This window comes from Lagenorhynchus albirostris, chromosome 20 (assembly GCF_949774975.1).
Source record: "Lagenorhynchus albirostris chromosome 20, mLagAlb1.1, whole genome shotgun sequence".
Taxonomy (NCBI): Eukaryota; Metazoa; Chordata; class Mammalia; order Artiodactyla; family Delphinidae; genus Lagenorhynchus; species Lagenorhynchus albirostris.
Genome location: NC_083114.1, coordinates 4,361,620 through 4,378,956, shown reverse-complemented (window position 1 = coordinate 4,378,956; position 17,337 = coordinate 4,361,620). Strand labels below are relative to the sequence as shown.

The following is a 17,337-nucleotide window of genomic DNA, read 5'->3' as shown; positions in this document are numbered from 1 at the left end:
AAAGTGAGCATGCTCATTACCTTACGGGGAGGAAAATAAAGGAAAAAGTGTAACAAGTGTAACAAGTAGACCAGAAATGTTGCAGAATGCATGAAAGCAAGACAGAAGAATAGAGTAGATACAGGGAACCAAGTGCTACCCAACATGCTGTAGGGCAGCGGTCCCCAACCTTTTTGGCACCAGGAACCCGTTTTGTGGAAGACAATTTTTCCACCGTCCGGGGCGGGGGTGGGGGGCGGTGTCGGGCAGAGGGGAGCGGCTGGGGGGGCGGTGGTTGGGAGGAGATGGGTTCAGGTGGTAATGGGAGGGATGGGGAGCGGCAGATGAAGCTTCATTTGCACGGCCCAGGGCAGGGGTTGGGGACCCCTGCTGTAGGAGACGCTGTCGCAGAGATGAGCGTGGTCCCGTGTAGTCTCAATGCCATAGTCAACAGGTGGGTACGAAAAGTGGAGGAGCAGTTCCTCAGGGTGATGAAATGGGAAGCAGTGCTCAACCTCCGCCCTCTGCCCCTCCCGCTTGCTTGCGGTGTGGCTCGGCAGTGGGAAGCCCTCAGAGGTTCTGGTTCACAAGGGGCCAGCCCACCCCACCTGGTAACCCTATCGGTGACCAAACAACATAGAAAAGCATAGGCAGAGAAACAGAGGGTCTTACGAGACTTGCAAAATATGAATTCACTGTTTTTGTAGGTTACAAAATAGTCAAACATCAGTAATAACATTTGGTCAACCTGCTTTGAACCACCAGGAAAGATCGATACTTAACTGCATTAAAAGAAGGAACAATATCCACAGGTAAAACTGCAAAGAGAAGAAGCAAAAACACTTTTCAATAAGTAAAATTACTATTGTCAGTGATGAGCAAGAGACCACTGCATTCATAGAAAAGAATCAACTCGACTTCTGCCTTAAGATTGAAATTTCTTCACAGAAAATCTCTTTGCCAAAACCTAAAGAAATGAGTAAAAATTAAGAAACAAGCTACCTCTCTCCCATTACAAAATGTATCAGGAAAGAAGGGAGGGAGGGAGGGAGGGAGGGAGGGAGGGAGGGAGGAAGGAAAGAAAGAGAGGAGACCTAATTGAATTTGAGCAGAGCTGGGGATAAACTTGATTCTGCTCCTACGTCTGTTTCAATCCCTAGAAACCATTCTGGTGAAGAGACATAAACCTGAGAAATTTTACTAATATTCCCAAGTCTGGAGAGATGAAAACTGAGGAGGGAGCTTTATCTTTTGACTCTTCTGATCAATAAGTAATAGAAATTACTGCTGGGGAGCAGTGAAAGCATGAGATATGTTGCTGGGTGGCCTCATCCAATTGGCAGAGTAAAAACACTGATGATAGAAAAGATTTTCAAGAATGAGCAAAAAAAAAAAAAAAATCTAAAAGAGTAATGCGAAAAGTATATTGGTGTTGACTTTTAGGAAGGTGAGTTGCCACCCTCTATCAAGCTAGAAATGATAAATTCTTCCAGGAATTTATGCTAAAGAAATGCTTGCACTTGTGCCCAAAGATGCAGAGATGCTCAATTTCCATGCTGTTGATAAAAGCAAAGTTTCTAACATCCTAAATGTCCATCAACAGAGACGTGGTTAAGTAATTTAAAAGGCTACCTTCCCAAGGAACACGCTGAAGCTGTAAAATTGGATGAGGCAGATCCACATGTCAACACTAGATTTACCATCAACTCATTTGCTTAAGTGAAAAAGGAAGTTCCAGAGCAGCATGGATAATATTATCTCACATGTAGATTTTCCCATATGACACCGAAGACATAAATACACACATATGTATAGGCCTCAGTGGGGGAAAACAATGAACACTCAACTCTTGACGGTGGTTATCTTTAAGAAGACGAGTTCAAGAGATATGGAAAAGGGGATTTCTTGGTTTTGCTGTACTTAATTGTTTGATTTCTTTCTATGACAATACGGTCGTGTTTCACTTGTATAATATTTGCTTAATAAACATAAAACATGCTAAAATCATTCTATTCATCAGTGTTCAAATTGTGTATAGTGTTCAATTATAATTTTTAAAATATTGGATCTGTTTACTTCATGATTCTAATTCTTATTTAGTACACTTGTGTTTTAGCCTCTCCTTTATTTTTTTAATTAAGCTTGCCAGAGTTATGTACGTTTATTTATTTTGTTCAAAAACAAAAAACTGAGAAGTAAAACTACCATTTTCTATTTTCTGATTCATTGATTTTTGCTTGTAAGTTTCCTTTTTTCTTCTTTCCTTAGATGCATTTTGTGGTTCTGTTCTAGAATCTTGAGCAAGAAGAGAGATCATATTTTATTTATTTTCATTTTTTTGTTGTTCAGTGATGGAAGTTTTTAGGGTTATAGATTTTATCTAAGTAGAACTTTGTCTGCATCCCAAAGCTTTTCTATGTGCCGTCTGTATTGAGCTAATGCTTACTTGCTATGGGTTCGGCATTGTGTTATGAACCTCATATACAATCTCATACACAAGACTCCTGTCTCATTTTACACGGGCGAGCCAAAACATCTCTTTGGGGGAGCGAGCACTCCCTCATTCGTAGCCCATGTGGCCTGGGAAGCCTGGATCCAGCCTGATTTACAGGTGTGGACACAAAAGCCAGAACTTGGCCATAGTGATTTGTTCACAACCAGGCCAATGACCCAAACCCAGTTAATTAAAACCTTTCATGAGACTTTTACTAAGTCTTAGAAGAAAAATACACTCTTTATCACGGAATCTTTAGCTACATTAACAAAATGAAAACAGGTGTCTTTGCCTCCTTGTGGATAGAGTTTGCCTGAGATTGAAAACGAACACAAGGGTGTGAAACTGTACTGCCTAAGAGCAGGAGAGTGACTTTATCCAGAAATGTAGCACAGCAGCCCACCTGGCACTTGTGGCCATGAACTTAAAGTACAACAAATCAGCACAGTTGTATTTTCTTGAGTCATGTGCAGTTTGTTGCCTGTGTCCAGGCTGAAATACATCAAGATTAGGGACGAACCAAGGTGGAGTGTGTCAAACAAATACTCTGAAGTCAAAGAAGAAAAGGGAGTTAGGGGAGGGACTGTATGAAAACCATAGAACCTAAGCTGAGTGGGAGAACAGGGAAGGTGTGAGTGTGTATCAAACAGTGAGAAATGGTAAAACCAGTGGACCTGAGGTGAGTGACTAGAGAAATAAGATGTGATGTTACAAGGCTTTTGGAGATAGTGCAATTATTGGTCATGATAAGACCTAAGGCGGTACTTTTAAAACAGTTTTTGACCTTGACCTAGAGTAAAAAATACATTTTTATCACAACCCAATACACATATACATACATGCATCTCTACATGCATCTCTCTCCATATATCTTATTTATTTATTTATTGGAATTGGCTCATATGATCATAGAGGCTGGCAAGTCCAAAATACTAGCTTTATGCTAGATGTTTTATCTGTATCAAGTCTAAACCTTACAGCTCTCTACAGGATCTTAGATGCTGGGCCAGGCTCAGAAAGCTGAACAGGTGTCAGTGGGGATGCATTGCAGATCTGCCTGGCTGTGATCTTTCCACTCCACTGCACTTGCAGTGATCTGGGGGCCAACGGTGTGCCCCAGAAGGCTTGTTAGCAAATGCTCTCTATCAATTTGGCCAACACACATGACTTCACAGGAGAGCAAGCATTTGCCACCAGCCCCGCTGGTCCTTTTGTAGAACTAACCTTGCCAGGTGTACCTCTAGCATCCTTGGATCAAGTACCAATTATAACTGAAGTGCAATGTCATTAGTCACACAATTTTGAGCAGCTGCAGTTTAACTCCATTAAATTCACATCACCAAACTGACATAATGAAGGACTGCTGACAGAAGGAAAATAGGTATAAATCATACCTTCATGTACATTTGAATCATGGTGGAGTCATATCTAATACTCAACCACTAAGTGTAGACACTCTTAATTCAGTAAAATTTATCATTAAAAGATCCTTGGAATTTCTACGCAGATGAATTTCTGATCATACACCCGTTACAGAAATAAACTGGGATACATCAGATCAAACCTAACATCCCCATTTTACAGACGAGGGACTGAGGGATTATATGAAAGAGTAACTAACATTTATATTGTGCTGAGTTCTGGAGTTGAAATATCTGAGTTTAACCCTGACTCCACCATCTGTCAGCTGTCTGATCTTGGACAAGTTACCTAATCTCTCCTGGCTTCAGTTTCCTTTTCTGTGCCACGAAGATAACAGTAATGTGATTGTCTATCATGATTGAGTTGATGTGAGCAATAAATGAGTTAATACATATGAAAGGCTTTATAGAGTGCCTGACTCACAAACTGCTCAAAAAATGGTAAATATGTAATTGCTATTATTCCCTTTTACTTACTTTTAGACATGACAATGGGAACATCTTGTAGCCAAACTTATGGGATGGGTGCTTTATATCTTGTTTGCGAGGGTATCTCCACAGCAGGAATAAAGGACTTTAAAACATGGAATTCTCTTTGAGGAAATAGGGGTTTCTTACTGGAGAAAACTGGAAGATTGTGAGCTCCATGACAGTGAAAATAAATCTGCCTTGAACACATTTCGCCAGCACATGGTGGGTATTCAGTAGGTCTTTTCCGACTGATATACTAACTGACCATCTAGTTAGAACAGAAGGCAGGCACTAGAAAAGCTCATTAACAATAAAAGGAAGAAAATAAGTACCCATCAAAGAAAGAGAATTTGGCCAAAGGAATGCCAAAATGGAATTTATAATGTTCATGGATCTAATGAAAATGTGTAACTGAAATGATATTTAATGACACAAACAACATGCAGTCCAATGCAAACTGTGCAATAAAGATCACGCAGGATTAGGGGATCTGTTGCCAAGGTGCCAGCCTGGTGGGCCTAAGGGGGCGACGTTATTGGCATCCTCTCCCCCCCTTTCTGGGGGTTGAGAAGTCGGGGCTCAGCTACCCAGAGATGGAGGGCTGTCGTAACCTGCTCGGCCTATTGGACAACGACGAGATCGTGGCCCTATGCGATACCATCACCAACCGCCTGGTGCAGCCTGAGGACCACCAAGATGCCATTCGTGAAATATTAGTGTACAGTCAAGGTGCAGAAGAACTTTTGAGGCGTAAAACAGTCCACCGAGAAATCATATTTAAGTACTTGGCGACACAGTGGGTTATTCTACCTCCAGCTACTGAAAAACACAACGTTATTCAGCATGCGAAGGATTACTAGAAAGAGCAGTCACAACCGAAACTGAAGGAAGTGGCAGGGCCGGTTGAGACAGAGGACATGAGACTCTCTGAAGAGCAGGAGAAAGAAGATAGGAAAGCTGAACAGTTTGGTTTTCGTCGACTAGGAGCAGAATGCTGTCATTGGTGCTCTGCACTTCCTACTTCCCAGAGCGCTGTTCTGGGACCACGCCAAGAAGAACGGGGGCCACAGCACTTCTGGCATGACGCCAAGCTTACGTTCTATTACCACACATCTGAAACAAAATGTGATAGACTACCATGGAGCAGAAATTGTGAGACTTTGTCTGCTGTCACTAGTGAATGAAGAATAACTTTTTCTCAGTCCCAACCTAAACTCCCATGGACTGAAATGCACTTCTCCCCATGGTCTCATTATGGTTAGAGTTTGCTGGGACCGTCCACCGAGGGAACACCTGTTGGGGCATTTTTGAACAGATTTTTAGACTCACCCACTGCCCTTTTGTGGAGAATACTTGGAAAATCAAATGTATCAACCTGAGAATTATTGGAGAGAGTTCCCTTGCTCCTGCGACATTAATGAAAGCAGCTATTACACTTGAACCAAGTGATCTAGAAGCCTTTTATAATGTAATCACTTTATGTGGTCCAGTGAAGTACGACTCAATGTAAGGCAGGCACTGGAGAGTGGGACTGGAGACCAAACTTTATCTAGTGGAAAGGAGGCACTGTTGAACAAAAGAGAATTAATTTTACCTAGCCCTTGAAGCACTGAGTACTATATGTCAGTCTGAAAAATCTTGTATACAGAAATTCTTCCAAATACTACATCAGTGATGTTTAAGTGATTTCAGATTGGGGGACTGACATACTTTAGCTGAAATGTCTTTCTTGACTACAGGTTAACATATTATGTGAACACTTGCCTCCTTCTACTTGAGTTGCAGCAAATGTTCTGAAAGCTTCATGCAATGCATCAAATAAATCGCACTTTAAATGTTGTAAAAAAAAAAAAAAAAGATCACGCAGGATTAGAAATTCAGAGAAGAAGTTGCTCACTGAAGGCTGGAAGAATCAGAAGCCTGAGGAGAGGATTCCTTTTTTTAATGCTTACAGTTTGGGTAGGTGGAAGGACAGGAGAGAACTTCCAGGCAAGGGGAACGGCACAAGTAACAGCATCAAGGTGGCGATAAACGTGGGCAGAGATGATGAAACGAACCAGAAGAAATGACGACTCTTTTTAAAGGTGTGGCGCGTGGTACCGTGGCCGCGTTGCCCGCAGTAGCCGGTGCAGTTCGCGACACGTTCTTTGAGATCTTCCTCGCGCTCAGGAAAGAGGAGGCCTCTGTATCTATTATATGGATGCTTGAGGTCACCTAAACAGGTGCCTCCTCACAGCCTCTAATTTGCATGAGCCCAGCAGCCCTACGAGAAGTAACTGGACCTCACCCATAGGTAGGGCTATTTACAAATATGTTTGAGAATTTTGGAAAGGGTGTGCGTGTGCATGTGTGTGTGTTATTTAGTTTACAGGTATGGAAAAGAGGGCGGTTAGTGACAGAAGGAATGACAACTCAGGGACAGGGCAGTCACGAGGTGGTGGCCCTGACATCAGTGTCACGTTGTGATCAAATCAGCCCCTTCTCAGGGTCTCTCTGGGTGGCAAAACTGAAAAGAGCTGTTTCACCAGGATCCCAAGCTGCTCTCCGGGAGGTGAGCAGAATCTGAAGGGACTTACTCACCCAGTGTCCCTGTGCCCGTCCTCCTACACAGGGAGCCACCTACAGGAGAGAGAACCGAGTACCAGGTACCAGGAGGCAAGTAGCCAAGGACTCCAGGTAATGGCAGTAAAGTGAAACAAGCATGTCAAGGTGTTAAAGGTCAAAGGTGGTCCCCGAAACACCTGAACGGCAAAGGTGGACCGCATACCAGAGAAGGGGCAGAAGGCATGCAGCTCAGGTTATATGTGAGACCCCAGCTCACACCAAAACTGTCACAGACACACTCTTTTGGGCAATGTGACCCAGAGTTTTCTGCTGGCCAGACTCCCCTGGACCCTTGTTAGGCGTGCGAGAAGCCCTGCCTGCCCTCACTACTAAATAAGGATCTCTAGTGGAGGGCCCAGAAAGTCCTTTGAATAACAAGCATGTACCCCGAGGGAAGGGGTTATTCTCACCACTGAGGAAGTCTGCACAACTCTAATTTCAGAGACTTCTTGAAAGGTGCCACCGTGGAAGGTGGCAGTCTGGTCACTTAGCACATAGAGGCTACGGACACGGCAGGACTGTTAAAGTGAGTGATGCTAGCTGGTGGCACGGAGAGGATATTTGGGTGACAGCTGTGAAGAACTTCGAGTTGGCATGCTTTGCCGATGTCAGCCTGGGCCTGTGGCACGCGTTAAATAGGCCACAAATCCTGGGCAAGAGGGACAGTCCGCCATCAGCAAATGTATCGTAAGTCTTCCTCCGTAAGAATTTTCCTGATGACAGTGTAGGAGACAAATCTAGATATTCCACTGAATCATTGCTGTCATTAACAGATTTACAATGTAGTCAATAATATAGGCACTTTAATCAAATGAACCACATAGGAATAACAGTATTAAATGCCTGACAGCTTTAGAAGTTATTTATCTGTCCCTCGCTCTATAAATCTATATGTATTTTTCTATCAATAGAGATAAAAGGAAACGCATATAGAAATACAGATATATTCCTTTGAACAACTACCAGCTCCCCCTTAAACTTACCCCAACTGTCTAACGGCATGCTAACCATAAAACGAAGCGTGCTACAAGTCTGTCAGCACATCTTGAGGAGCTGGAATGGAGTCCCCATGCCCCAGAAGATAAAGCTTTTGCACAAGACAGAGAGAAAAAGACTCATGGGAGCTTACTGGGGAGAACCTTCTATGCCCTTCTGCCTTTGCATCCTACAAATATTGTCTACTTTGCAAGTTGGAGGTGTCCCACCACTTTAATATTAATTTGCATTTCCTGCCTTATATCGATTTGGCTGGAGTTTGCATAAGCTGCGGCGCTTTGCCCACCAAGAGAGAAAGTCATTCAAGTAAACTTTTCTTTCTTTCTGGAATTCACCCCAGTCCCCTCCTTTCTCTCTCCCCCTTCGCCTTCACCCCTCTCTCAGCCCAGCTCTGCCCTTCCCTTTTAAAAAAGTTGCATTAGTTCTTTACAAGTGAACAAGAACAGAACCAAATGTTTCACATCTGCTCTCCGAGTTCACGGATTAGCATGAGAATGAGTGGCCAGTGTTTCAATGATGCACAGTCCAGTGGATGAGAATGGGGGCTCAAGCCCGCTATCAGAGGGCTCTCTGGCTCCTGCCAGATGTCCTAGGCCCAGGACACAAAAGCAGTGAACCCAGGGCTTTAACAAATCACCTTTCTCTGGGTCTAATCACTCAAGAAAAGGTTTTGTTGTGGGTTTGGAGAGGGTCAGGTTGGTCTTTCTCCAGTGATCTGTAGCTTCGCCCAGCCCCTCCAAGCCTTCACCCCGGGGGCTTTCTAAAGAGACCTCTTATTTCTCTCCCCCAAATGCAGGGCTCTGAGGGCAAAAGCTGCATGCCAGGGTCCCCCGAAGGCTCAAGGGCTGCAGGGGACTCATTAATCAACGGTGGCAACGTCGCTCGTCTGGCACTCACTCTCTCTGTCTGCACAATAAAGACTTTAGCAAGAATAAAATGGCTCAATGGGCATGTACAGGGTCAGGCCTAGTGGCAAGATGGTTCCAGTGTGACCACAGTCGGAGGAATCCTGCACTTCCTGGAGGGAAGGCCCATAAACTGGAAAGCGGTGGTTCTCAAAGTGTGGTCCCCGGACCAGCATCATCAGCATCACCTGGGAACTTGCCAGAAATGCAGATTCTCCGCTCCACCCTGACATCCTGAGCAGAAACTCTGGGGTGGGCTCAGTAATGTGTTTTTAAGACATCTGCCAGGGGACTGTCATCTCTAGAAAGTCTCCTTAGTTCCAAAGAAAAGAAACTCTAGGAAAATTTTTCGTTTTTTACAGTAATTTTACACCCGTACATGTTTTTTTGTTTGTTTGTTTGTTTTGCAGTACGCAGGCCTCTCACTATTGTGGCCTCTCCCGTTGCGGAGCACAGGCTCCGGACGCGCAGGCTCAGCGGCCATGGCGCACGGGCCCAGCCGCTCCGTGGCATGTGGGATCCTCCCAGACCGGGGCACGAACCCGTGTCCCCTGCATTGGCAGGCGGACTCTCAACCACTGCGCCACCAGGGAAGCCCCCGTACCCGTTTTTATTCTCATCTTAGATAGGGTGACCAACCATCCTGATTTGTCCGAGACTGTGGGGTTTCCCAGGAAGTGGGACTTTCAATTCTAAAACTGAGAAAGTCCCCGGGAAAACTGGGACAAGTTGGTCACCCTATCTGAGGAGCAGGGCCAGTTTGATTATTCCTGGACTGACCTGCATGCCTTTCCACCTGTCTGTTGCTGCCCTGCTGCTCCATCACCTTCTGGGTTGGAGGGGACAAAGAAAAAGAGATTAGCGCGAGAGCCGTCAGCCAAAGGAGAGAGTTCTCATAATGCAAGAACAACAGAGGGCTCAAGAAACAACGAAAAGAAGGCAGCAACTATGCAGAGGCCGTGGGTTTTGTATGAAAAATGTCTCCTTTGACAAGGAAGTGCCGCCTTTAGAGAGAAGGCTCGGAAGCTTCTTCCTGCACTCAGGATGACAGGGTATATATTCTTGGTCACCCTTCCATAATCTTAGCAGAAAAATCATTAAACCAGTTAATTCTTTATACTCCCCATTATACATTCTATATATTTCAGTTAGGATGCTGTCCTATTTCATCCTGATTTATCTCCTCTGCTGCTCTTTAGGAAGTCATGTATCTGGGCCCCGAGGGTAAAGGTGAGATTTAAACCAGAGATAGAATTTGAGAGAGTTCCCTGCACTTGAGAGCGTATATGGAAAGGGAAGAGCTGCCTTTGAAAGTCAGGGATCTGTAAACTGATGCGATGCCAGACACAGGTGGAAGGAAGGATTACACGTGGTCACTCTGGACTGGAGCGGGTACTTATGCGATAGGTATGCAAAGGTCACAGCACCGCCATGCTACTTGACGTAGAAGTCTTACACCACAGGAAGTGATGTGATCCGGCAGCTGTGCAGGGCCAGAGAGGTAGTATTTGGTCCCTAAGATAAGAAGAAAAGGTCTGGTAGTGACGGTGAGGAATATGCTCATTTGCAAAGATGGCAACGCATTATTAAACTCCTGATCAAATTTGGGAATGTTTCATTTAAAAATTATAGAAAAAACGAGAAAGGGAAAAATTAAAGTGCAGTAAAAGGGGCATAGGTTTTGGAGCTCAACAACGTCGAGTTCAAATCTTGCCCTTTTACTTACTTATTATGGGACCTTGGGCAAGTTACTTAAGCCTCCTTTTACTAGAAATCTGGACAAATAACATCTGTCTCCAAAGGGTTCTTTGAGGATTAAATAAGGTGATAAAATCCTTTGCAGGATACCTGGTACACAGCAGGTGCTCCCTAAATGCCGAGGAGCAATGTGATATAGTAGCAAGGTTTGGATTTTTGCTTCAATAGAGACTTAGGTTCCAACTTCTAACTCTGACCCTTTTGAGTATGTGTCTTTAGTCATTTAAGCTCTATGTGTGAAATTAACTGTGTTTGTCTCTGAGAATGCTTTAAGGATGAAATGCGCTTTCATACACAAAGCGCTCAGCACTTGGCTGGGTGTCACCCCCCCTTCCCCAAATCGTGTTAACCAAACCCTTCTCGAAATTTCCACATAGCTCTCTTAAACTCCTCCCGCCCCCCATGCATGGTCATTGGGTACCTTCCAGGCTTCTCCTCTCTAAGTTCTCTGTGTGCATCTGTGTGTCTTTAACACCTGGCAATGAACACTGAGATGAACTGAGCCTTAGAAAATGGACATCTGGTAACTATGAGGACCAGTTTAACCCCAATCCCTGGATCTGGGAAAAGCAGGTGGGAGAATGCCTATAGGTTCACTGATTTCTCTGGGGCAGAGCCTGGGCACCAAGGGGTGAGGGGCAGGGCTTGGACTCAGGACTTCACCCCCTGTGAATGCTCCTCCTACAGGCAGGCCCTCTTTTTTTTTTTTTAATTGAAGTACAGTTGATTTACTATGTTGTGTGAATTCCTGCTGTACAGCAAAGTGATTCAGTTATACATATATATACACTCTTTTTCATATTCTTTTCCATTATGGTTTATCACAGGGTATTGACTATAGTTCAATACTGTATATTGAATACAGTACGACCTTGTTGTTTATCCATTCTATATATAATAGTTTTCATCTCCTAACCCCATACTCCCAATCCCTCCCTCCCCCCACCCCTCCCCCTTGGCAACCACAAGTCTGTTCTCTCTGCCTGTGAGTCCACTTCTGTTTCATAGGTAAGTTTTTGTGTCATATTTTAGATTCCACATATAAGTGCAATATCATATGGTATTTGTCTTTCTCTTTCTGACTTACTTTTTTTTTAATTAATTAATTTAATTTATTTATTTTTGGCTACGTCGGGTCTTCGTTGCTGCGTGTTGACTTCCTCTAGTTGTGGCGAGCGGGGGCTTCTCTTCATTGCAGTGCGCGGTCTTCTCATTGCGGTGGCTTCTCTTGTTGCAGAGCACAGGTTCTAGGTGCGCAGGCTTCAGTAGTTGTGGCACGCGAGCTCAGTAGTTGTGGCTCTGGGGCTCTAGAGCACAGGCTCAGCAGTTGTGGCGCACGGGCTTAGTTGCTCCAAAGCATGTGGGATCTTCCCGGACCAGGGTTCGAACCCGTGCCCCTGCATTGGCAGGTGGATTCTTAACCACTGCGCCACCAGGGAAGCCCCTGACTTACTTCATTTAGTATGATAATCTCTAGTTCCATCCACATGGCTGCAAATGGCATGATTTCATTCTTTCATGGCCGAGTAATATTCCACTGTGTCTGTGCACCACATCTCCTGTACCCTTTCATCTGTGGATGGACACTTAGGTGGTTTCCAGGTCTGCGCTGTCGTGAATAGGGCTGCTCTGAATATAGGGCTGCGTGGGTCTTTTGAACTACAGTTTTGTCTGGATCTATGCCCAGGGGTGGGGCTGCTGGATCACATGGTAGCTCCACCTTTAGCTTCTTCAGCCACCTCCATGCCGTTTCCCACAGCGGCTGCACCGACTTACGTAGGCAGGCCTGCTTCTTGCTGCCCCGACTGCTGTGACCCTCCTGGGCTCTGAGGATCTGGGAACCATGTCAGGTGGAGTCCAGGTTGGACTTCACCAGACCTCTGGTTGGGTTTTGCTTCTGTGCTTCTGCTCTCCAGGCAGTGAGCAGCCCGCAAAAGAATCCTGGAGTTGCAGTCGGCCTTTGGGTCAGACCTCCAGGCTGCATACACCTGGGCAAGAACTGTGGCCCCATCACCATCCAGGGGGCACTCACCAGGCCCAGCCCTCCCGGGTGGTCTTCCCTGCACCTCGTGAGGCAGGCAGGAGGCAAGGCCCAGGTGTGGGATCATACCCAGAGGTGACCTGGAGATCACTAAGCTGCCTGACGTCACCGGCTGGTTGGCAGCCCACTCAGGACTCTGGGAAGCCTCTCTGATTCGGGCTGCCCTACCACACGGCCTCCTCCAAACCCGCCTCTTCACCCCCAGTTTCCTCCTCTGCAAAATGAAGGAGTTCGATGCAGGGAGCTCTAGAAGGGTGAGCCCAGGACAGCCCATCTAGTCCTAGGACTCTCCACCTCCTTAGCTCTGACTTGTGGAGGCTGCTGGGGGTAAGACCACACACTGCGAGCTAGTCGGGCAGCCTTAGGATCCCATGTGACCTTGGGGAGGCATGTCCACAGGCCTTAGCCTCCTCAGAGAAATGGAGATAATGATACAAACAGTTACAACGTCCTAGGTTTCTGGTGCATCTGCAAGGAGTCAATATATGTGAGCCGCAGGAGCTCCACCAAGCACGGAGGGCCACCACGTGTTAGCCGAGGTCCCCTTGTCGTGGAGTGGATCCACCTCGCAGTGATTTCAGTGGGGGCCTGGAAAACAAGGACTGGCTTTAAGCCCAACTCTGGGGCTCTGTCCCCTGTATCTGCTTGATCCCCTGCTTCCAGCCTGACTCACCCATTGTGGTCAGAGTGGACGCCCCGCCTGCTGATGATAGCTAACATTTCCTGCTTTTGCTGTGTGCGTACCCTTTAATACATCCTTCACAGCGCATACAACAGATGCAGTGCGAGGATGAGGCAACAGAGGCACAAGGATGCTGAGTAAGTTGCCCGTGGTGGTGAGTAAGTGGCCAAGTCTGATGTGAGACCCTGGAGGTAGGGCAAGCAGGGGTTTTGCCGAGCAAACTTTCTAGAAGGCGTTGATGGAAGGGGAGGCCACTTGACCTTGAGCTGGTTTTCCAGCAGAGTCCCTGCTCCCCAGGGCTGCTTGCAGCGCCTCTGTCCTGGAAGAAGAGAAAGGCAAGGGGTGGGCTGAAGGCTGACCTCTCAGCAGCTGTTGTTTCATAACAATTTCCACTTGTTTATAAATCATAAGCGGAAGTTGATGTGTTTGTAACCCCAGCAGGGTTATCTGCGGGCTTGTCCCTGGCTCTGCCTTGGGTTTGGGGTGATGCTGGTGAGCTCATGTGAAGCCTCTTTGGCTCGCTGGGTCCATCTCCAGTGCAGAGTGGACCAAGCAGCAACGGTGAGGGAGACAAAACCAGGCTCTTGTTGTGTTTTTGTTGCAGTGTTGCAAGCAGATGGCAGCATGAGTCCTGCTGTGGCCCAGTTCAGTGGAGCAAGTACCACCACCAGATCACCAGGGGCTCCCTCTGCACCAGAAATCAGGGCAAAAAGCAGCCCAGGGTCCCAGTCAGCTGAACAAAGGAGGCCCCATCACCCATCTAATTGCCCCCAAGCACAGGACCAAGAGGAGGTGGAACAAAAGGCAGCCTCCTTGCAGAGTGAGCCCCAAAGAAGAGCAGCCCAGCCTGACTTCCACTGGCCTCTAAATCTTGAACCAGGATTCAAGTGCTATTTAGCATTGGTGAATTGGGACTTGAAGCAGAATTAATGGCCTCCAAATTGTATCTTTCCTCCCAGCCATCCATTAGTTGTTCTGGCAGAAGGATAATGACACTTCAGGAAATACAGCCGCAGAATCGAGTCTTGTTCATCGCATCCCTGGAGCGAGTTCAAAAAAGTAAAAACTTTCCAATAATATATTTTCCCTCAGGGTGAGAGTGAATAAGTCACCATTCCTTTCTCTTAAAAGAAAAGCATATTTGTTTGTTTTCAAATAATGAAATTTTGGAACCTTTCGGATTTTACAGTAGAGGACTGTTTTTGTTTTAAATTGTAGTGATAGTGTCTGATCTTTATTTCTGGGGTGGTTTGTTTTACCCAAGGTGCATCTCCTTCCTGGTGAATCTCACTGCCCAGAGAGAGGGAAGTGGACACGACTGAGGTCGAGACGGTGCTGTGACATGCATGGTTCCCCTTCAAGAGTCCTTTCAGTCATTTTGGGAAATTGGTGCTGACGTCAAAGCTGAAAGCCAGATCCAGTAGAGACTGAGAGTGACACTGATGAAGCCACTGGCTCCGTTAGAGAAAGGGTGATGCCCATATCATTTTAAATCCTTTTGAAGGCACTTAGCGTTCAGAAGTAGCAGGAAGACGTCAATGAGGAATTTAATGCTTATATTCCAACCAGCACTGGACTAGAAGCTGAAATACCCCAGGATCTGTGACGCCCCAGCTACAGATGAAGAGGGGCCGAAAGGATCTAACCAGTAGTGCGTGTGTGTGTGTGTGTGTGTGTGTGTGTTATATGAGTTCTGCTGTGGCCAGGTCCAGTGGAACAAGTACCAGCATCAGCTGATAGTGAAGAAATATAATTTAAAATTGTTTTATATTTCAGGGCATGTTGTATCTGTAAACAGAAAATAATACTATCTAATTCGTGTCATTGTTTAAATCAGGGCCCCCAAATCAACTGTCCACGGAGGAGACAAGTGATGTGAACAAGTGAAGCAGTGGAGGACAGAAAGCAAGTTAATCCAACTCAAGCCTGTCGTTGCCAAGTCACAATGCACACCCAGTATTGCCATATACATTCACTTTTCAGGAGACCCTGGAAGCTCTGTTTTTTTCAGTGTGAACCTTTTTTTTTTAATTGGCTTAATTGTTAAACACATATACCTACGATCCCATCTATGGGCCTCATCCAGCCCACAGGCTTCCTGTTTGAAACCTCTGATCTAAATCAATGCTTTTGCCTGAAGAAAAGATGAAGCAAGTGCTTCGCTGATATTCACAGTCTCATTACTGGTGCCTGGAGCCAGTGGAAACAGGGGGAGCAAGGGGGAGCTAACACGGGCTGCTTGGAAGGAATTAAATCCCTTTTCAGAATTGGTCCTAAACCCGCAAGCCCTGAAGTGTCGCCTAATGTCAATATTTTTCTCTTCCCCTCTGTTCTCCACACCTGCCCTTCCCCTCCTGCCACCAGGCTTATGTTGTTTTAATGTCTGGCTGGTTGGCTGTTCATAATTCAATAGAGGAAATGAATAAGAAACACATAAGTCTTCTGCTTACTTGTCGAGTCAACAGTAAAGCAGTCTCACGGCTGAAACCCCTGTGGGTTCTTTAGATTAGGATTGACATATATACACTACCATGGGTAAAATGGATAGCTAGTGGGAACCTGCTGTATGGCACAGGGAGCTCAGCTTGGTGCTCCGTGATGACCTAGATGGGTGGGATGGGGGGTGAGGTGGGAGGGAGGTCCAAGAGGGAGGGGATATAGGTATACATACGGCTGATTCACTTCATGGTACAGCAGAAACTAACACAACATTGTAAAGCAACTATACTCCAATGAAACAAGAAAACAAAGAAAAAAAAATAGGCCTTGGGTTTTCCAGGAAGCTGTGAGATGTGGGAAGGTCTGTGAACAGGAGGGCAGGAGTCCTGGGATCAAATCCTGGCCCTGCCACTAACTAGGTGTGTGCCCCAGGTGAGCCTCATGTGCTTCCTCAGCAGGCATGGGGAGACTCTGGTTGGGCTATGATGTCCAAGGCTTCTCCCAGTTCTGCACGATCATCTGCAATATTTGCTCTTCTTGTCTTTTCTTTCTTTGGATGGAGGGCAGAGGCTGAACTTGGGAAATTGAATTCAGCTGAGCTTGGTATTGGACTGGGTGCAAAGAGGAGAACACGCAGTTGAATGAGTAAAAGCCTAAAATCCCATAACTAAAATTACAGTGAGATACTATCTTGAGGTATTATTCCATGTTTGCACACTTTCTCCTTTATTTTCTTTTTTCCCCTTCCTCCAAGTTAAGTAAGTAGCTGGTTCTGCCTTTATTGCTACTAGCAAAGGATTCAATAGAATATTCTAGAAAAAAAATGATAATGTCTTCATATTCTTGGAGAAGGCAGAGGTTTCTTAAACAGGATATTAAAAATAACGGTAAAAGAAGATTTTCTAAAAATAAATTTAAATTATTTATAAATGGATAAATTGGACTTCATTAAATTTAAGTACTTTCATTGGGACAAAATATTTGCAATGCACATAACCAGTTAAGGACCTGTATCCAAAATATGTGAGCAACTCCTATAAATAGATAGTTTTAAAAAGAAAGAAAATCCAGTTGAAAAGTGAGCAGGATACTTAAATGTGCACGGCACAAAAGGAACTACCCAAATGGCAATAAATACATTAATATGTGCTCTACATCACGTCCATCAGGGGAATGCAAACTGAAACCACAGTGGGATCTTACTATATGCCCACCTGAATGAATAAAACTGAGAGACTGAAAATATCAAGTGCTGATGAGAATGCATAACAATCAGAACTCTAATGCATTGTGGGTGTGTGTGTAAATCGGTACTACCACCGTGGAAAGATGTTTGCCAAGATCTTCTCAGGCTGAGCACACACCTGAACTATGTTCCAGTAATTCTACTCCTGCAACGGTGGTCCAAAAGCAGTTCTACTCCATTACAGACGGGTGCCTGTGTCCCCAAAGACATACACAGAACTTATCATAGTGACTTTACTGTTAGCCCCAAATTGGAAACAGTCTGATGGATAAATAAAGTATAGCTGATTCAAACAATGGGC

General features: G+C 45.3%; 1 pseudogene; it reads left to right on the top strand.

Moving 5' to 3' along the window:
- The first annotated feature begins 392 nt into the window (after positions 1-392).
- On the top strand, positions 393-5,875 carry LOC132511469 (uncharacterized protein C3orf38 homolog; annotated as a pseudogene).
- The last annotated feature ends 11,462 nt before the right edge of the window (positions 5,876-17,337 follow it).